This window comes from Homarus americanus, unplaced genomic scaffold (genome assembly GCF_018991925.1).
Source record: "Homarus americanus isolate GMGI-L3 unplaced genomic scaffold, GMGI_Hamer_2.0 scaffold7626, whole genome shotgun sequence".
Taxonomy (NCBI): Eukaryota; Metazoa; Arthropoda; class Malacostraca; order Decapoda; family Nephropidae; genus Homarus; species Homarus americanus.
The window spans coordinates 3,066,668-3,089,376 of record NW_024718273.1 but is presented as its reverse complement, the minus strand read 5'-3'; the positions used below and the strand labels follow the sequence as shown (position 1 = coordinate 3,089,376).

Below are 22,709 nucleotides of genomic sequence, written 5' to 3'. Positions count from 1 at the left end.
GAATTTTACTACAACATAGTTATTTGCGTCAAAAGTGGAGTTTGGGGTCGGGCTGGGTTCTATTGGAATTAATCCTATGTTCTGTTATTCACTTAATTTTAATATATATATATATATATATATATATATATATATATATATATATATATATATATATATATATATATATATATATATATATATATATATATATATATATATATATATATATATATATATATATATATATATATATATATATATGTGTGTGTGTGTGTGTGTGTATTCTTGATTATATTCTTATTTAGTATTCTTCTATTAGTTATGTTTATTTTTATATTAAACTTTCATGGTGTATTTATTTAATTATTTCAATGCTGTGTCTTTAGTTCCACAATGTACATAAATGTCTTATATTTCTTTGCTTATACTTCCGAGTCTTTCATTTCTTTTCATACACTGTACATCTCTTTTCTGAATTTATATGTCCTTACCTTGCTGAAGTATACTCTGGTTTACTTATATTCTCATACATGGGTTAGTCTGGGGAACCATGTTATTCTTAGTACAACACTTATTATACTTACAAGGGTAGCTGCCACCACCCAGACTTTTGGTAGAATAACATAACTCATGGACAACTTTTGGGTAGGGTGGTAGGTGTGCATAGGCACGTGAGTAAGTATTATTTTCTGGGAACCAATGTTTAGAAGGAATAGAGTGGTGATACTCGTAGATTACTAATTCAATATTTATTAACACAATGGGTGAAAAAGATGTTATTTAAATTCACTCCGACAAGACTGGACCCTCAGGTCTTACTGTATCATTGATAAAATAGATCCACAATTACTTATTAATTCATTAAACACTTCAAGTACTTATTATATCATTTAACTCCAAGTACTTATTACTTCATTAGACAATTGTTGTATTATTCCTCTGACAAATAAGATTCAGTAATTATGATACACGGTCAGATAACACTGGACCCTCAGGTCTTACTTTTATAAGTAACAAATTACATCTTCAATTCTTGGTTACAACATTTAACAATCATTATATTATTCCATTGTCCCTACAGATGATTACGTATATGACACTTGACAATATCCCAAATCAACTTATAACATCACGTTCTATCGGCATGAACAACATGGTACTTTTCCTTCAGTTCATGTACTCAACTCACATGACATATTTCCTGGTACTCCTAATAGTTATGGGTTCACTATTTAACCAGGGATTTCCATATTTCTGTTAGTAAACCCTCAATCAAGATACAATAATACTTAGGCCCATGTAACTGTGAGGAGTGCCCCAGGGTATAATGGTGGCTCCATAAAGCACGTTGCCTCGGTCACAATTATAAGATTGTGGTTTCAATCCTGGTGGGGTGAGGTGTTGATTATATGTAGAAGTCCGCGGCTTTATTGGGCTAATGAAATATATATGGATCCTCGTGTTTCAAAGCCGGATTTGGTAAACGTTGCTCTGATCACCTAAGCGGCACGGGTGGTCCCCATTAGAGGTTCACGCACCAAGGTTCGTTGAACAGGCTTTGTGTGATATATAACAGAGTCTAGGATCTTGGTGTCTCCTGGCCCAGAGGTAGCGTTCTGGTCACAATTATAAGATCGTGGGTTCAATCCTGGTGGGGTGAGGTGTTGATTATATGTAGAAGTCCCTGAATTACACGAAAGCGCTTTGGGAACTTCGTGTTTTCTTCTTTCCTGTGGTTATCAGCATATACCTGTATCACGCACAACTACAGTGAGGGCGCAATGGCATTCAATGAGTGACTTAAAAGCAGGATATAGTCAAAACGATCAAGCGACTTCAAAGAAGATGCGCTGGGTCGCCATGATGCTGACCAGAGATCGATAAGAAATTGTCCCAAACACAATAATTGAGAGACAAAAAAAATAAAAGTCATACTATTTCCTCACTGTGCTAAGTATAAATACCACCATATATAAAACCGTGGAACATAGTATTTCAGCTATTACAACACAAATTCGCGGAGCCTTTTTTGTGTGTATTTACATGAATCGCCAGGCAAGATGACGGTGGGTGCAGATGATGTGATGGAGGGTTTGAGAATTGCAATTAAATGCCAGATAGCGGACGTGTCCTAATATTACTTAATAAATTATTAGATGTTTTAATTGCCTGTATATTGGCCTGGCGAGTTATAGCTAGGCATTAACATATACCTAGGTTAAAGCTATGCGATTCTGGGGTTGAACAAAATAGACTTTTCCTGCACACAAAATTTCTTAAAGGAAAATTTTGGAGGTCAAAGGCTGAAACATTCCAAATTTCTATGGTATATGGTCCAACACAACATACTAAAAACTGAGGAAGCTGTGATAAATGAATATCACCCACAAGAATAAATAGGGTACGGCCCTATTAAAATAAGTAAAAAATATATCACAAAATTGCATTTAATAACCCAAGAGACCTAATAAACTGGACATTAACTTCAATTTAAGAACAAGACTCCTGAAATGCTATGTATGGTCACAACTGCTGTTTTGGGTCAAAATGTGGTTACGATAAATAATTTCACTGACAGGAAAACAAAAGATTAGCAGAAACCTAGATAAATTCTTAAATTTATAGAAAAATAAAACGAGATACTCTGGTCATATAATTAGGGGTGAGGGATAATGGCAGAAATATTAATGGGCAAAGATGAGGGTAGGAGGGCCAGGAAAGCAGAGACTGGAATGAATGAAGTAAATTAAAAACTGTTTCCCCAGAAAGATATAAAATCTTGGGAGGATTTGTAAACAGCCTAAACATTAAGAATGGAGGAGTGGTCGCCAATCCTCAAATATGATTATGGTACAGTGATTTATTGCAAAATAGACTCATTCTTCCCTACACTTACATATATTTTACATATATTATAAAATAATACTGTGGTAAAACTATTACAGTACTTGAGTCTTAACATTTATTTACATATATACATATAAACAAGATCGCTTCTAAGTTAAATCTTCTAGAACTATATTTTGTAAGTTATATTTACAGATTTGCTTTCTTTAAAGAACATTTTACAGAATATTAGTAAAAGTTTTTCAATTATGTCTCAGCATGTCAGTAGCATAACTTCCTGGCAGATGGCATCACAATTACAATGACCAACAACTATCATCACTTATACAGAGAGTTCTTCTCTCATTAGTGTATTAACTCATACGCTAAAGACCTTCATTATTGAAGCTCAGTAATGTTTTAACAATAAAATATCATCACATGGACTGTGACCCCAAAATTTACATCAGTATGAAAGGTACACTAAGACCACAAAACAATGATCAGTAGGTGAACAATGACCAGAAGGAAAGATAATTGCCAATATTTCTCATATATACTGTAATGGATGAATGGGGGCCTTTGGCAGAGGTTTCTTATTTTCTTAACTGAACTGATGTCAAGTTTTTGAAGATGAGGCACCACTGTTTGTTTACATCATGATAAAACTAGCAGAATGATCAGGTCATGTCTGAAGGAGAGGAGTCAGATTACACCTCTAGCAGATGGTTACCATAATTTTGACAAAAGATATCCAGATTTAAGTGTAAATGAGCCACATTAAGACAAAGAAATATGACGAGAACCATGGGCTACATTTGGAGGAGAAAGATCCAGTTTAAACTTGAAGAAGCAGAGCCACCCCGCGAGGATCCACTTAGCTGGTTTCTTAGTCTTGAGGTTGAAGGTCCAGACATAAGTGGCCACGCTGGCGGTCTTGTAGAGCGGACACTTGTACAGATTCCTGTTCGCCTTGTCCTGCGTGATGGCCTGCCAAGGAGGAGAAATATAACAACTGATTATAAAGCCTCGTCTCATAGGCTATATACGCCATAAGTGTTTAATTATCCTCTCTGAACCAAGATTTATATTATGTATTTGGTGTTGTTTCAGGGTGCTGTATCAGTGCTTGGTGTATTATCCTGTTGTAAAAGTTTTAATGTGTTGATCATTACCTTGTGTTACATCCCACTGTGTTACTACCCAGGATGTATCAATATTGTATTACAGTATACTTGTTTTTGTTAGGCATTAAATATCGATTTATTGCATAAACTGAATATACAAAAAAACATTATATTATATAGTTAGAAAACTGAATCACGTTGCAGATTTGACATATGGTTGTAATGTGTAGCCAGAATCAGTTGGTGATGGCCTGCCTAGTGAACTGAGCTGGTTCCACCTCTTGCTTCAAGTTATTTAAATAGTGTTAGATTTATTATTATCTAGAGCAGTTTATATTGAATCAAGTTTACATTATTACTTTAACGGGTGGTAATATCGACAATATTTACCTAGATTTGCCAAGGCTTCGACAGTGTACCCCACGAAAGGCTGAAAATCAAACTGGAAGGGTATGGAATTCGGGAATGTCCAGCGTGGATAGAAGATTTCTACATGACCACAAGCAGTGTGTGGTGATTAATGGCACGAAATTGTCATCTGTACCTGTAACAAGTGGGGTACCACAGGGCAGTGTATTGGGCCCGCTGTTGTTTTGTTTCTTTCATAAATGACATGCCTGACGTTGTACACTCCTCCATACAAATGTTTGCCGATGACGCCAAGTTATTTCGGGAAATTAAGAACCGGACTGTAGAGCTGCAGAAGGACCTCTGTGGGCTCCAGGAATGGTCAAGAAATGGCTGCTGAGATTCAATGTCACGAAGTGTAAGAGGATGCACCTGGGGCGTACCAACGGTAAAGAGACGATCATATGTCCCAACGGGATGAAGAAACTGCACTAGTTGAGACTGTGTGTGAGAAGGACCTAGGTGTGTATGTGTGTGTGGAGAAGAAGGTAAATCAGGCAAATAAATTATTGGGTCTTATAAGAAGGTCGTTCAGATATCTAGACGGTCCGTCCTTCGTAACGATCTTCAGAGGAAGTGCTTCCCCATCTGGAGTACTGTCACCCCATCTGGTCCCCGAGATATGCTAGGGACTGTCAGTTGGTTGAAAATGTTCAAAGGAGGGCCACCAGACTGGTGCCTGCACTTCGGCACCTCAGCTACCCTGAGAGGTTGAGCGCCTGAACTTGCCTAGCTTATACTACAGACGGGCAAGGGGGGACCTAGATGACGTGTGTAAGCATCTCAGGGGCACTACTCAGTTGAGTGTCCTACTTGGAGCTGGCGACGCTCGCCAGCAAGGGGTCACAGCTCAAGATTGAAGAAGCCGCAAGTCCAGAAAACCGCGAGGGCAAACTTTTTCGGAGTGAGGGTTGTAAACTCTGGAACAATCTACCAGAGAGTGTTGTGACGGCACCGAGTGTGAGCTCTTTCAAGACAAGACTTGACCAACACTGGAGCAGGTTCAGGTACATTCAGGAGCCGGTGCATGCCCAGTATTTGCCAACAGTGCGTGACAGACGTGACCGATCGCCCGAGCGGCTAGCGAGCCGATCTTTGGTGAAGAATATAAATGAAAAGAGACGTGACCGATAGCCCAAGCGGCTAACAAGCCGATCAGTGGCGAAGAGGATAAAAGAAAAAAAAAGATAACAATTATATAATTATTGATACTACAGTAACAGTACACAGACACTCACTCGTCTTTCTCTTAATATTTATAATCTGTTATTCTCTCATTTATCTATTTCTCTGTTTAACTATTACAGTACTTATTTATCTGTTTAATAATGTACAATACGCCCTCCTCCAATGCGTATTTGTACAACGTGAATTCACTTATACCTCAAAAATAAATTTGACTAATGTATTTATTGAACACGGAAAATTCAAATTTACGCAGTTCGTTATCAAGTTACGCATAGCTCCTCTCACATCTCCCGAGCAGTCTCCTTCAGTCTCGTTACTCTCGTAAGCTGTAGTCAGGTAAAGAGCTGCGCTGTCCATATTGATATACTTTTTACTTTTAGTGGTTTTTGGGGAAACAAACCCTAAACAGTATGGATCCTAAATGTACACTATCTCCAAGTGATGGTAGAGTAAAGTGGTAACATTAGAAAGATAAATTTAAAATCTTCAATAAGTTACAAAGTGGCTTCGGTGCAGCAGCAGTAGCCCGCCTGCCTTATTATGTTGTTAACTTGTAATGAAACTATAAAAGTTGTGGAAAATAATTATGATACTCAAATGTGGCTTAGAAATAAAGACAATATAATACAATACAGGAAAAATTGAAAAGCAAGGGATATATGTGTGTGAAAGTAACATGTGTGGAGGCGGTTCTAGTAAGGCCATAGCTAATAACGTGGCTGACTCATCAACCTCGTATAATATTACTTGTAATAAACTATAAAAGTTGTGGAAATATCAAAATAAGACAAATTAAAAGCATCGGTGAGTATATGTGGAAATGAATGTATTGAGACGGAAACTGAGTACTTTGAAAGAACTGAGTATTTTGGTACTGATTACTCTTCAGAACCGAGTAAACTGAGCACTAATTGATTACTTTTGTATCCGCTTTTGTGCAATAAATTGCTTGTTTTGCATGTTGTGTGCATCAGAATACATTTTGATTAATACAGTCTCATGTTTTAAAACATTTTTAAAATCGATGTGAATTCCATTAGTTGAAGCTCTGAAGTAGGCTGCTGAATATAATATAATTTTAAAACCATGAAGTAGATGGTATAGTTGAAGTTCACAGTTACAGGTGATAGATAGCTTTTGTGACCTTTAATTCTTTGGTTTAGAGCTCACAAGATTTATTTGGTACAACAATGATGAAATATATTCTTTGAGTAATAAATGACCTATAATTATTTATGTGGAAACAATACATCCTGCTTAGACCATTTGTTCATGATATTAGAATAAAGCTACAAAAGCAACAACACGATGACAAGTCCAAACTGGCCAACGAAGTACGTTCAGCAACCTGTAGTGGTCCTGTACACATGTTCGAATTGAAGAATACCATATCATTGGACAATCAAGAATCTCTTCAATCTACAATTTTTATAATTGCATTAGTGATGGATATCTTGCATAAACAAAGTGAAAAGTAATTACATTCAAGAACCAAATGGAGCAAGTACCACTGGCAAATGCCCATCCTAGTGACGTCTCGGTATACACACAGGCAGCGTGGTGGCCACGTTTATGAGTCAGCTGATGAGAATTTACGTGGTGAGTTCCCCAATTCATTAATTTCATTAGATATTAAGTTCTCAGACGCGGATTCCCACGCCGTTTTGAAACTCGCTCGCGTTGGGGAGGCTTACTGTATCTATTTCCTGTACATTGTTATAGTATCAGAATTTACTGATCCATCACATTCAAGTGACAGGTAACATCTTTTCTGTGTAATGAAATTATCAAAGCAAAAGTTTATCACTAAACCTGCTCCACACAGAAAAAACATTTTATCTAATTTCAAATTGAAGTGCATCTGAAAATTAATGAAGGAAAGTCATTTGTTTCAACAACTGGAAACACTAAACAGTTGCCATCCTCCCTCCTCTCACTTTGATGAAGATGACAGGAATCTGAGGATGGAGTTCTTTCAGGCAGGAGTCTATGAGAATTGAGTTGTCGAGGTCCCGGACTCCTCGAGGAAGAGTCCATGGACGTAACTCCTCCGCGGCGTGACCTGTGGATAATGCAGTGCTTATGTGGCTGACGTCTATCTTAACTATTATTGCTAAATGTATAGTATTACAGCAATCGTTACCAGGGATTAGTTATAATTGTGTGATTTGTCACATGATGACAATATAATGGATGTTTAGTTATACTGTATTAAATATTGTGTGTCAAAATGCAGATACTTATTTCTATCATCATTTGTTTATGACGTATTAGTGTCCTTCAATGAAATGACGCTACATGCTACTGAGCCTGTCGATGCGACAGGATGCGGATATCGTGCATACCTTTCTCCATCAGCAAACCTATAACCATTTACCACCAACAGCTAAATAAAATCAATATTACAAGTCCACAGTTAACTAATGGTTTTACAACTGCAAGCCTGATGCTATTAACCGTGTAATATGGTACATGCACATGTAAAAGGTTGACCTTGTCACGTCAAGTCATTTAAAAATACTTTTAGAAGATGTAAATGACGATACCCCCCCTCCCAAAAAAAAAAACTAAATTCAACACAATTGTACGGTAGATTCTCATGAAATCCTCCCTTTTCTTGGTTACATCCTGCAGACACATCTGGTCAGGAAGCTCACACTGCGGGCGGTGTTTGCAGTTGCTGTCAAAGGCTCTGAGGATTAAGCCCGCAAGCCACACTGATGGAGGAACCTGCAGCATAAAGCCACCTCCTGGCTGCATGAGTTTTAAGGAATTACTGAATTATCGTAAAATTTTATGATTTCAGTCACTGGGAGACAAGGTGACATTTCAAGCCTTGAGAATTTGTTAAAAGCGTGTGACTGTCCAGAATAGCTCTGTTATAAGGCCAGTGATCCAACCTACATAAAATCTTAGAAAAACATACATATAGTTTCCTTCAGAAGGCAGTATACAACCTCAAGAGTGAAGACCGTGCTTTGTACACAAAATCCATGAAGTAGGGTTAAGGTCATTCTAGGGATTCAACAATAAGCATCACTTCAAGAGTTTAGTACTAGGTCACAGATACATTGTAACATCTTATTTAAAAAAACACATTCATTCATAAGGTTTCAAACTCATTATTAACAATGATCCAATGTAGCTCTTAAATTATCAACTAAGTGGACAAATTGGACAGATGGTGCAATAGATAAAACTGTAAAGTGTCTCCAACTTCATTAGATCAGGTTCCATAGGCATGAAGGCCAGTGTTGGACAGATGTGGATATAGCACATTTAGGCCAAACCTTCTGTACACAAGGGAGCAGTGTGGTCGGCAATGCATCTCTGCATTTTATATCAACTATTAGGTTAAACACCCATTTACAGCATACCAGCTATCCTTGGGATAGGTAAATGCTGTATACTGTACACTCAGGTACACCCATCTCTATTGGCAAGGCCACAATAGTAATTCTGCATCCCTTTTGAGGTATTTTCAGTATCGTTGACTCAATTAGTCTGAAGTGGTACTGATATTCTAGAAAGGAAAGGCGTTAATGGGTTGGCGAGTTATTTTACAAATGCAATTCGTAAATGACTAAATATGTTTGATTTATGATCTTAAACAAAGCACCACAATTTCACTTTCTTTCATGAAGCCAATTCTAATATAATTTTCATTGTAGATTTACAAAACAAATAAACTAATAACCTGAAAGTCGCCGACCCAGGTATTCATCCTCAGGAGTCGGCATGTACCAGGCAGTGAGGCCAAGGTGGAGGTAGGCCCGTGCCGTCAGCTCTCTGGCACCTGGTCCAGGAACAATGACTACAGTTCCTCCATCGATGACGTCATCTTCAGTTCCCCTGTAGGAATGACCTCCTTGATCAAACATCTTGATTAGTTCTTCCACCTACACAGATCTCTAATGTGCCACATCTCTTTAACATTCACATTCTACTTTAGTACATAGGTGAGCCATCGATGATTTCACACTCGTATTTCTCTCTTAAATCCAAAGAACTATTTACTACCTAACATTTTAAATAACCCACTGTACATCTATGTTAAATCCCAAAAGAACAGGAATACCCCAGTTATCGCAAGAGTGCGTTCCTTAAAGTCATTTCGATTAATGAAATGTGAATATCGGAGCAATCACCTCCCCAGATGATGACAGGCAACTGCTGGAGGTTGTAACCCAGAACCAGCTAACAACAGCTGTTTCTTTGAACCAGACCCAAATGCCTTGGCGTGTGCCAGCTGTGAACAATTAATGGAAGCAATAAAAGCATGTCTTAGTTTGCACAGCCTACGTTGATGCAGATATGGGTTTTGGTGCTCTGTCTGTGTCTCGATGAGAAAACATTTGTGATAGTGTCCTTCTACAATTAATGTAGATAAGTTCTGATACTCTGAAATGGCAGGGCTTGGGTAAACACTACTTGGCTTTGTGTTTTGTCTATTCATACTTGTACACAGGGTAATATCGAGTGAATTTCAGGAAAGTACTGGATGTAGCAAGGCTACCCAAGTTAACCTGTCCAGTGGTTATGGGTTAACTGCTCACCTGGGCACTGGTAACTAGTGGCACGGTTGCTTACTGAGGTGACCTGTGGCTCGACTCTAGAGATGCAAGCAAGAAATTCATGACAGTGAGTATTCAGGTTATACATATTATGTGTGTGAGTATCTGTGGTACATTTTATAGAATTCATCATCACTGTTGGTAATCTACACACCTGGTATGAAGCAAATTACAACCATGAACAGGTCAGGAGTGGTATGTCCCTTGGCTGGATGTGGCACAGCGGACCTGTGAGTTAGTAACAACTAGAAATTTGAATGGCCAGGAATATATTAATAATGTGGAGACCTCTTTCTTGCCAGCCATTCTCCTCCCTGCCACAGAGCCACTGCCAGTCTGGTTTGTGCAGGACCAATCTCCTGCACCAGCCGGGTCATCAGAGACTGGCTCTCTATTCCTGCAATCCACTTGATTGACTGACCCTCTAAATGTTGTTAATCAAAAACCTTGGGGTTAATGGTGCAGGAATAGGCGGTGGAGGAGAATACTCGAGAGGACGGAGAACAAGGTACGGGAAGATTCGGTGGCATCGACAGATTTCAAGGGTTTTGAACTCCACCCATGTGTCTGCAAAACATTGAGGCACAGGGCATTGGACAAAGTATTAACTCTTGGAAGGTGAGATACTATGTAATTTTACATATGAAAAAACAAAACATTTGTCATTGCAATTGCACTTTCTTAAATTAAACCTCAGTTTGTTAAGTTCCTTCCAATTTACAGTGGTTACATCAGATATGCCCTCATTTTCTTAGATTTTCACAAATACAAACTAGCTAGTTTCCAAGTATCCACTTGTGGAAACAAATTAATGTTTTCACCTCTCTCAAACTTAATGACGTTACAACTATGGCATAACAGCGCTCTAATAACATAACTTATCTCTTGATAATTATCACCATGACTGCCACCCAATACCACTATCATAACTACTATACACAATCAACACTAATACTCACCACTATCACCACTCATCCATAATCTCTGTTAAACATTATCACAAACATCAACCATCACTACCACCACTGAACAGCAACATCTACCACCCTCCTTCACCATCACTACAATGGCACGACATCATTCATCACCACCACATATCCTATCCCCCCACACACCTTTATTTCCTGTCTCTTCTGTTTGACAATGTTTACGTCTATATCCCGTCATTTTATAGTAATAATCATTATATATTTTGTTAATACTGTACTGTTACCTATCCATATAACTGATTTTGTCCAGTGTCGTTGATTTATATATAGGATGAACAGAAATACCTAATTTGTAATGAACACAGTCAAGGTTACAGTTCCTTTAACAATGTAAATACAATAAAATTCAGAGATCAGAAATAATTTCCCCATAATCATAATCATCCTTAGAACACCAATACAGTGCACACAAAGTATTGCATCTATCACCCATCCCGAAGTTTTCATTATCATTTTACATATCATTATTATGAAACATAAAACTTAAATAACAAATTGCCATCATTAATCTTGCATCGTCTGGCAACTTACTGACTTACCAAAGTTTGGTTGCCAGGCCCTTCTGGATCTAGCTACGACAAGGGCTGGATGCAATTTTGGATCGCAACTGTACGTCTCTTCTTTGGAAGATGTGCTAATTAATTTTGGAGCACTGATTGACCCTACCTATATATGAAGAGTGTACATCTGATGAGGTGTATTTGGGCAGTACTGTTTAGTATTTGAAAGTCCTGTCCCCTGCCCAGTGTTTGACTTTCACTAAGTCATCCAGAGCCATTCTCTGGCAAACACCATTAATGCATTCTACAACCTATTCACTCATACAGTTACTGCAGTCAGCTGCTATTATGGGACATTAATACATTTTAACCTTAGTAAATTAATGTGGGAGTGAATTTACTAGGAGTAAACTATTTCCGGGAGTGAAAATGTTGATGTGAAAATACTGGAGACCTATTCTATATCTTCAAGACCTACTCAAGGTGCCATTCCTATGATAACTACTGAAAGCGTTATGATGCCATACCTTAAAGCCCAGGTCGAGCTCCTTCAGAGTGGAGCGGATGTTGCGTGTAAGTAGGTTCATCCTCTCACACTCCTGGAAGCAACCACCACATACGGTGCGCTCTTCCACCTTTCCCGTGATGTCCACCATGTTGAACTCCTCCGGTAGCTTCTCTATGATTTCATCCAGTGTTTGTTTCACCTGAAAGGGCGTGACCACCGTGAGTCTCAGTTACACTGGTAACTCAATAGATCAAAGATTAAATCTCTTGCCGGGTAGGTCAAATGAGCTGTTAAGAATATCATCTCATGAAAAATTTCTGAACACTCACCATTATCATAAAACTTATTTCTTTGTGTTTGAATAAAATTATTTTCCAAGTAATATTCCTTGAATTGTTTACTGTCAAATATCTTGTTCTTAATATTATGAGTTTCAGAAAGAAGATTAGTTGACTATTTTGATCTTCATTCATTTGTTTCAGCACGGTTATAATGAAGTAGGGCATTTTATTGAAGCTCTTAGTATGATATGTACACAAGATCGAAAAAGTATCTATGTACATTAAATCCAATGATTCCTAAATGATCAATACACCTATGCCGCAACATAACTACTAATATGAATACGCAACATTTTTTTGCAAGATTAATTTATTTTCTTTCGAATTTGCATATAAAAAAAATCACTTGCAATATAAGGCATTTTACAATATCCATCATCTGTGTGTACAAGGAAATCGTAAATAATTCTTCATAGTTGTTGGATAGAGAAAATACAAAAAATAGATTAAAGGTGAAGTCAGCCTTTTATACAAACTTTTAAACAGAAAACAGTAGACCATGAGTACATAGTTGCTGTGACCTTGTCTTCTCTTGTGATGACCACGCCTCAGAGTTCCCCATATCCCTTGGTTGCAGCTCAAACACCGTCTTAAACAGGTGCTCGATGTCATGGTCAGAAAGCAATTTCTGCATTGGGATGAAGGCCATACAGATGTGGAGATTCAGCGGGCAAGCAGGTGTCAATGTAGCTGTGATAGCCAGAGTAGTCCAAGTTCGGTGGTGTGGGGCCTGGGCGAGGTTCAACTCCCCGTCAAGCTGTAAGAGATGAGTGTTTGTTGGCTGAACTGATAAAATTTTATACCATTGGTGTTGCATGTATAATATCAATGGATGAATCTAAATAAATTTTCTTCAAGGTAACAGAGTTGTAATTGTTATGGGTGTTTCATCATTGTTGATATCTTGAATCATTATTAAACATACAATTGTATTACTTGCATTATCATTATTACTATTTTATTATTAGTATTATTGTTATTATTCTCAATAATAGTGTGTGTGTGTGTGTGATTAAACAAACATTTTTAGATTCATTCTGTACATACAAAACCTGATTTATACCAATGCAAGTGTGATATACATTTCCTATAGTACTTGTATATTGATATCTGTAGAGACAAGTTACCTGGTCAGGTGCAGGAACTCCTCCAGGTAGGTTCGACAGAGAACACGGTCCCAGTCGTCAGTGATGTGGCCGCCATACATGATCTCCCCGAACAGGTAGCGGAGATCCTCCCATGGCACCTTGCTATTGGCCTCCAGGTAATTGCACAGCACATTAACGCTGATGGTTAGGTCACCTAGAGGAAGTTCACGGGTAACGAACATTTTAAACTTTATAACAATTATTGTTCAAAATTCAACATTAGCAATCTCAGTAACACTCTTGACTTCGAGTTGTATCTCAGGAGTTAATTGTGTGAATATGAATGTATTTTGAGTTGTGGATATGTATAATCTGATGACTTAAAAAGCCAGTTCTTATTTCGTATATCTGATGTAAAAGTGTTAGAATGGTATTTAAATGCAAATATTGTTTGCAGTTGTTTGTAAATAAAATGCTTTACTGTTTAGCTTTGGTTGTAGTACATAGAGGCTAAAAAAGTAATACAAAGGTGACAAAGTTGATGACAGATCACTGGGAAGAAGGCATTTAGATGGTTTAGTTAGGAAGACTCCTGACAGTGTGGTGATGGGGGCAGGCGCTTTTAGCACTGTGAAGCAAAAAAATGTGTAAAGGCAGTGTACTGTATGTTATGTTATTAATGTTATTACATATGTATTATTTTTCTTTGTTAGTTATGGTCATCAGTCAAAGATTAAAGAAATACATCTCTTTTGTAGTATAAATGACTGAATGTCATGTGTTTCAGTATCATAAATGTTTGTGAAATAAATGGACATTCATAGTCTCACCAGTCTTGATGTGCAGAATGAATGGATACGAAGTGTACCTCAAGGAAACTGTTCATTGTATTCAACAGTCCCTCTAAACAGTGATTAAGTATGAAGATTTGCAAGATCTGATTTATTTGATCCATTTATGTGATCAATTACAGTACATAGTTAAAGATGACAGTTATAAAACTATGAGAAAATGTAGGTTAATACTCTTGTCACTGTTGTTTACATCAGCTGCAAATTACGATGGACAAGGTGATCATTAAATGTTCTACCTGTGTTGAAGGGGTATGGTCGGTTCCAGCCTTGGGCGCAAACTTTCTCCGCTCGGCAACGCAGGCGTGGAAGTAACACAGGAGAAGGATGGACTTAAACTCGGCTTCCTTAGAGCACATCTCGAGGTCTCCTGCGTGAAGTTATAGGGCCTTGTGGAGGTTGGCCTGCATGCCCTGGGCGGCTCATTAGTGATCTTGATGGCCGACTCCAAGGATGCCCTGAGATAGGACAGAAAAACTTACAGACATCAAAATTTGCCCTCAACGAATATCATGTGTGTCATAGGAGGTCAAGTGTAAGATGGAGGTTGTGACTTTACAGCTAACCCATCGAATGTTAAGTTTCAATTAAGTGGGAGAATGGAAGGTTAAATACCTAATCTGAGGCAAGATGTAATTATTGAAAAGAAAGTTAGGTACCCAAGGCAGGATGCAGTTACAAGAGGGTTACATTATGAGTGATGTAGTTAATAAAGGGTTAAGTTACCTGAGGCAGGATGTATTTGAGAGATGGATTATGTTACCAGAGGCAGGATATACTTAACAAGAGGGTTAAATTATCTAAAATAGGATATAATTTGCAAACAAATTTAAGTTACCTGTGGAGGATATAGATAACAGAAGAAATAAATTTCCTGAATCAGGAAGTAGTTAACAGAGGCATTAAGTCACCCGAGGAGAATGTAATTAACCAAAGGGTTAACACACCTGAGTAGTTAGCACAAGAGTTATGTTACCTGAGGGCAGAATGTGGTTCTCAGGTCTGTTTGCAGGTTCAGCATAAAGACGCGGTAGTCTTGGTGGGCAGCGTCTGAATGAGCCTCCAGCTTCTTCTCAACCTCGGCAACCACTGACGCACCAGGTGGATGTTCTGTAAGAGGATATAATGATGTTTGTACAGCCAGGTGGATGTTCTGTAGAGGAGATAATGATGTTTGTACAGCCAGGTGGATGTTCTGTAGAGGATATAATGATGTTTGTACAGCCAGGTGGATGTTCTGTAGAGGAGATAATGATGTTTGTACAGCCAGGTGGATGTTCTGTAAGAGGAGATAATGATGTTTGTACAGCCAGGTGGATGTTCTGTAAGAGGATATAATGATGTTTGTACAGCCAGGTGGATGTTCTGTAGAGGATATAATGATGTTTGTACAGCCAGGTGGATGTTCTGTAAGAGGAATAATGATGTTTGTGCAGCAGGTGGATGTTCTGTAAGAGGATATAATGATGTCTGTACAGCCAGGTGGATGTTCTGTAGAGGATATAATGATGTTTGTACAGCCAGGTGGATGTTCTGTGGGGGATATATAATGTTTGTACAGCCAGGTGGATGTTCTGTAAGAGGAGATAATGATGTTTGTACAGCCAGGTGGATGTTCTGTAAGAGGATATAATGATGTTTGTACAGCCAGGTGGATGTTCTGTAAGAGGATAATGATGTTTGTACAGCCAGGTGGATGTTCTGTAAGAGAAACACATGTTTGAACTGCCAATTGGATTTTGTGTAAGGGGAGGAAAGATGTCCGAACAGCCAGGTGGATATTGTGGAAGAACAGATTTTTGTACTACCTGCACCAGGAAGACTGAATACTTGTACTATCAGTTAGGTGTTAGGAAGGACTGTATGGAAGAATAATGACAGTTGTAGCCAAACTCTCTCAAAACCTGGCAGTATTTAGCATCTATATGGGTCATGCATGTGAGACCAGATGGTGCACACTACTCTTTAATTTATATGATATCATATAGTTATGGGTCATAAATGTTTATAGCCAAAAGGCATTCTTTTTTTTTTTACTATAATTACGTCCGATTAACAACATGCAAAACTGTCATCGTCATTACTGTTTTACAGCCATTTTCCACGCTTGTGTGGGTCAGTCATAGTACCTAATGGCAGCCCTCAAAACTGCACAGTAACTACAACAGATATGAACATCCTAATCTACCTTACCTATATGACCCTAAAGTGCTCAAGAACATTGCCTTGCCGTGCATTCAGAGGATACAGTTCCATCAACCCTAATAGTTTACCAGCCTTAATGAGGAGCTACAAGAAATTTTACCTGCAGGATGACCCAATGACCTTCTTTTGAGCAATCTTGAGGGCCTCCTCAGCGACCTTTCCTGACCTTGGCCGAGACACGTTGTGAAGGCGACGGTTTTCCTAGTGTATGCCGAGACGCTCGCCCAGACGCTCCACCTCCTGGGTACAGAACACATGAGGTAGTCAACAACCTTTTCTCCCTTTTTTTATAGTAATACCCTCATTTTAACTAGAACAAAAACAGTAACAGAGTTAGAGAAATGTTTAATATGTACAACCATACAAGACCTGTTGCATGTAGGGCAACAATGGTAGTGGAATACAATTGATTAGTTATGATATGATGTGTAAGTTCATGAAATAATAAGTAATTTCTCACACCGAGTCCTGAATCATGATATATGAAGACTGTCATCACAGGCTAACAAATGTACATAATTATGACTTAAGCTCACTGATGTTCTATGTACTAGTAACTAGACAATGTTAAAGTTTGAAGACACAAAATTAATGATGATGCTGAAGGCACGATTGTATATTAAAAATTAAATATTTAATTTATGACACAGTTTGATGTACAGTATGTGAACATCAAATTTAAAACAACAATTTTACACACAAAATTCCTTAACTAAAGAAAATCATTATCAAGTAACACTTTTGTGCAACAAGTTTATGACAGTCGCGTCACGGTGTACTGACCACAGTCATACATGTTAGTTAACTTAAAATCAGCAGATTAATATCATGCCCAATAGCCTATAAAACATGTAGCTATAACTTATTTCTTGAGTCCCCCACTGAGATGTCTGTTTTCTCTCATCTGTTTCAGAATGTTAAAAATCTCATGTTGTGTTTGTATAATTGAAATTACGAATAAATACGTATGTGTAACTGTATGACAAAATATACCTGCTTATAGCTGAAACATTCAACATCCATTGTGGTGATGTTGGCTTCAACTGTATTTATTTTTAGTGAAATTGTCAAGTAAATCGAGTGTTAGCATTTGCAATAGAGGTTGAGAATCCTGTCTCCCCTGTGAGAAGTTAAAGATTTCTATTCATCACTGAAGTCAGATTGTTTTGATTCACAGTCATCAGAGTTATGCCAACTGTACTGAAAGTATTGTCAGTTTTGTATTTAAGAAAGTCATTAATCATTTGAAGAAACCTGTCAACTGCTCACTGTCCTGAAATATAACGGCTGGGAATGAACACACCTTGTTCCCTTCAAGCTGAGTCAGCACGAAATGTGATTGCCAGTCTTTGTATTTATTTCAATTTAATTATTGCATTGCAAACTCACACTGATTACCTTGTAAGTATTAACCTTAATAAATTGATGTGATCCATGACACTGATTCTCATGGCCCAATATATACCACAACCGAGTCAAATGAATATGTATGTAAGTTCTTGTTGTGGCATCATGGCGTATATAACTGACGTATGAGAGCGCACCTGACGCTTACGACGCTGCCTGCTGTTTGTCGCCGCCAGGCGGTTTGTTAATCCTCGCGGTAGATCTGTCTTCATAATCTCTTTATTCTTCTGAACCTCTTGTGTTTTCACTTCCTGACGCTCCTTCCTCGTCTATCAGGTACGTACCGTGTCACACACCGCCATATTAAGTGAATTTAACTCAGTTGAACTTTATTGAATATATCAGTATTCTTGTTTAACGTAGTTGAATGTCTTAGGTATCAAATGATACTGCAATGTAACTGGGTGCCTTCTGTGTTGAATGATCCATTTGTTCTCTGCCAGATGTGTTTTGTCACATTTTGTATTTTGACTTCAGCTACTTCTTGACGCTCCTTCCTTGTCTATCAGGCACTGTATGTGTTTTTGCGGCTGCCGAGGATCGGTAGCCGCCTAGTATTTTTAATTCATCGAATTAAGATCTGAGTGCAACACGAGCGGAGCCAGTCAAAGGAGATTGAGCCCTGGAGCACAGGCCTGCAGCGGCTAGAAGTTAAGCCGCATGGCATTTGTTTTAAATATCAGGTGTACTCATCCTGGCAGTATGTGCTAATGATTATTGTGTACAGTATTGTGGATGAGTTATTAGGAAACTACTGGTGATAGTAATATTTACTATCACCAGTATTGGTTTGTGATGTATGTGAGTGAACCAGGTGTACTCACAGCTGAAAGGTGCTGGTGAATGTTTCCCTGTTTGTTAATCAGGTAATAGCATGGTGCTCTGAATAATACCATCACTGTGCTATTGACAAGTGTTTAGAGTAACCATCACTAGTGTCACTGTTGTGTAATAATACCCTTAAGGAGGTATAAGTTTTGTATGTTGTAAATGATAACTGAAGATCTTTTGCTACTTATAAAGTATGACCTATTGGTCAGTAATTGAACCCAAGTTTTTGTTGTGAGTAATGGTTCAAATTATCACAGTATCCAGATTGTATTTTAATAAATATTGATTCAGTAGAATGTGTGTATCATTATCCATTCCTTCTAACGCTTTCCATCCTGAAATACACTTGATAACTCAAGTGCCTAACCTTTAATTGAGAGGTTGATGGTAGAGGTTATATTCTAAAGAAACGCCTGGATGGTGGCAGCTCAAAGATGTAAGTACAATAAGTTCTGTACAAGTATGTAATGCTAGACAAGGATGTGGTTCTTCCGATTAATCCCCAAAACAGAATATAACTAAAGGCATTTGGGAATATAAATAAACAGAGAAATAAACAAATAAGTAAGAGACATTGAAAAGAAATACAGTAAGTACGTTGAGAAAATGAATTAAAAGTTAAAAATAGAAAAACTTAGAAAAAAAATAAAAGGATACAACCAAGAAGGTTGCAGAAATAAAAAAATAAAAGTGCAACACACAAACATATAAAACTCTGCCCTCTTACAGCAGATCTTCACATTGCACAGTTTGACGGGATTACTAAAAATTATATTAAGAGGGTTTTGACTTACAAATACTTTTTAAGATCTCTCAGTTCAAGAAAAACACCTTAACACCGCCAGACCAACAAAAATATCAAGAATGACTGAACTAAAGCATAAACTGTCCCAAATATAGTAATATCTCCATTAGCTGAAATCCCTCAAACCTGGAACTCTCGATGGCGAATTGAAATTTTCCGGGTTCACATTTTCCGGAAAATTCCGGGGATAAGGATATTTTCGGGTTCGAGATGATGTAATGGTCAATTTCTGAAACTTCTGAGAAAAATTCCGTTCCGGAAAATTCCGGGAATGAGGATTTTCGGTTTTTGAGAAGAATTGTCTCGTTACCGAAATCTATGATTCCCGGATGTGTTCTGCACCAATTGTTCCGGTAATGGGGATAGCACTGTATTTAGCAACATTGCATCAGTGCAAAAGTAATGATAAGAAAGTAACAATAAGGAAGATCAAATTATATACGAAGTCACACTGTCATCAGTGTGACTAGTCTTCAATGTTTAAAACCCAAATTAAAATTTGGATGACAGAATTATGAAGTCAAAAATTTTGGAAAAGGTCTCAACAACCAAGGTTTCATGAGGGTGGGGACAAATTAACAGCTGACTTATAGGAAAATTGCTCTTTGGCCCACCTTGAGGGTCAACACCAGAGAAGAGAATGAAGAAGATGGGGTGGATGGCCGGACTCCTGGTAACTCTGAGAGAAGTCAATGTTTTCTCCTTCCACATTTCCGACCCATACGTTCTTCAATGAATAACCTTTAAAGATAATAGAGATATAAATGTCAACCCCAACCCTGTACAGTTGTGAGGTACTTTAGTCAGAAGTGAGCAAGGACCAACTGGGTCAAGAGATGCAGGAATGACTTGGGGATAGGTTGTGAGAAACTACTTGAAAGAGGCTGCAAGCCCTGTATTATGACTACCATCAGAGAATTACGATTAACCCATGCAAGCATCAAATATGGCCGTAGAATGTTGGTGACGACAGGGATAATTGTAACCCTCTTCTTAGATATCACACCCTGTCTTAAGATATATGCTTATCTCTTTATCTATCTATCTGACTCCTTCTCTCACCTTCCTTCATTTCTCACTCCCCACCATGCCCAGGGTTACTCACTGCATGGCGTGGGTCATGCGGTCTGGTCAGGTGCCCTCATGATAACCAGCCGCTGCATCAGAGCGACTCTTCCACTCGCCAGGCAGCTTTCCTCTCCGGACATTCACACTCACAGTACATCCGCCACCGCTTTACGCTGTTCTCTATGTCCCGGTCCAAGTTCCTGTGCATACATGGTTGAGGTGAACACTATCACTAGTATACTAACTTATATATTACAAAATACTGTATATGACTGATATTTATAGTTTCTATGAATGACATGATATAACCGACTTTCATTATATTTACTATTAATTACACCTCTGACTTTATTTGTAAGTTATAAATGACATAATACATGATTGATACTCTTCTGTATCCTGTAAAATCAAAACATATGACAGACACTATCTCTGTACTTATGAATGAGAGAACATATAACTGACACTGTGTTACATCTCGTAAATGAGAATATAAAACTAAATCCTTTCTTAAGCTCACAAACAATACGTCAAATGTGTCCTCAGTACTACTGGATCTAAACTAAACTTAACCTATCCAAACGTGGAACAAGAATCCATTGGTATTAAGATCCATTATTGATTAGAATAAATTTGTATTGAATGGACCTCATTATAATTGATACAGGGTAGTTGAGGCTGGCTATAAAGATAAAATGAGGTCCAGGGTTTGTAATGACTATATACAGTACATTTTTACCTAAAAAGAAATATTGAGACTTAAGATACAGCATTTTCTCTGTAAAAGCACAGCACACACACATTATAGCTTAGAAAAAAAACAGAAATTAAGGATAAATCAAAGCGTCAGACCTGAACTCGTCCACCTGGGAGAGAGGGTGATGGCTCCCCATGGTAAGGAAGTCTATGGAGGACACCACGTTGGGCTGGATGGAACCTCAGCAACAGGTCCAGCTCCATCACCCCACCTCTGAGACGCCAACACCTGTGAGCCATAAACATTAGGTAAGACGCCAGCACCTGTGAGCCATAAACATTAGGGAAGACGCCAGCACCTGTGAGCCATAAACATTAGGTAAGACGGCACCTGGAGCCATAAACATATAGAGTATGTAAGACACCAGCACTTATGAATCATAAGCACTATGCTAGACACCAGCACTTATTAATCATAAGCACCCAGTGTGACACCAGCACTTATTAATCATAAGCACTATGCAGACACCAGCATCATGAATCATAAGCACTATGCAGACACCAGCACTTATTAATCATAAGCACTATGCTAGACACCAGCACCTATGGAATCATAAGCACTATGCTGGACACCAGCACTTATTAATCATAAGCACTATGCTAGACACCAGCACTTATGAATCATAAGCACTATGCTAGACACCAGCACCTATGAATCATAATATGCTAGACACCAGCACTTATTAATCATAAGCACTATGCTAGACACCAGCACTTATGAATCATAAGCACTATGCTAGACGCCAGCACTTGTGAATCATAAGCACTATGCCAGACACCAGCACCTATGAATCATAAGCACTATGCTAGACACCAGCACTTATTAATCATAAGCACTATGCTAGACACCAGCACTTATGAATCATACACTATGCTAGACACACAGCACTTATGAATCATAAGCACTATGCTAGACACCAGCACTTATGAATCATAAGCACTATGCTAGACACCAGCACTTATGAATCATAAGCACTATGCTAGACACCAGACTTGCAAGCACTATGCTGCACACCAGCAATTATGAATCATAAGACTATGCTACACACCAGCACTTATGAATCATAAGCACTATGCTGAACACCAGTATTGTGAGTCATGAACATTCTGTGTGATCGCCTGAACTATAACGAATACTTGTACCTATAATTGTAAACACATAAATAGATATAATACAGTCACTAGTCTGAAAATAAGCAGGTCACTAACGCTCTATTGCAATGCATTAACGAATACAATTTATCCCAACATTGAG

General features: G+C 38.2%; 1 protein-coding gene and 1 long non-coding RNA gene across 2 annotated transcripts in view; both read right to left on the bottom strand.

Moving 5' to 3' along the window:
* Positions 1-22,709, bottom strand: part of LOC121859372 (hemocytin-like) — a gene marked incomplete at its 5' end in the record, with an annotated part of 457,920 nt that overhangs the window by 142,881 nt on the left and 292,330 nt on the right.
* On the bottom strand, positions 12,127-14,839 carry LOC121859373. Its single transcript, XR_006087632.1, has 4 exons — positions 14,622-14,839; positions 13,571-13,745; positions 12,965-13,200; positions 12,127-12,301 (listed from the first exon to the last, which is right to left on the bottom strand). It is a non-coding gene; the product is annotated as an uncharacterized LOC121859373 (long non-coding RNA).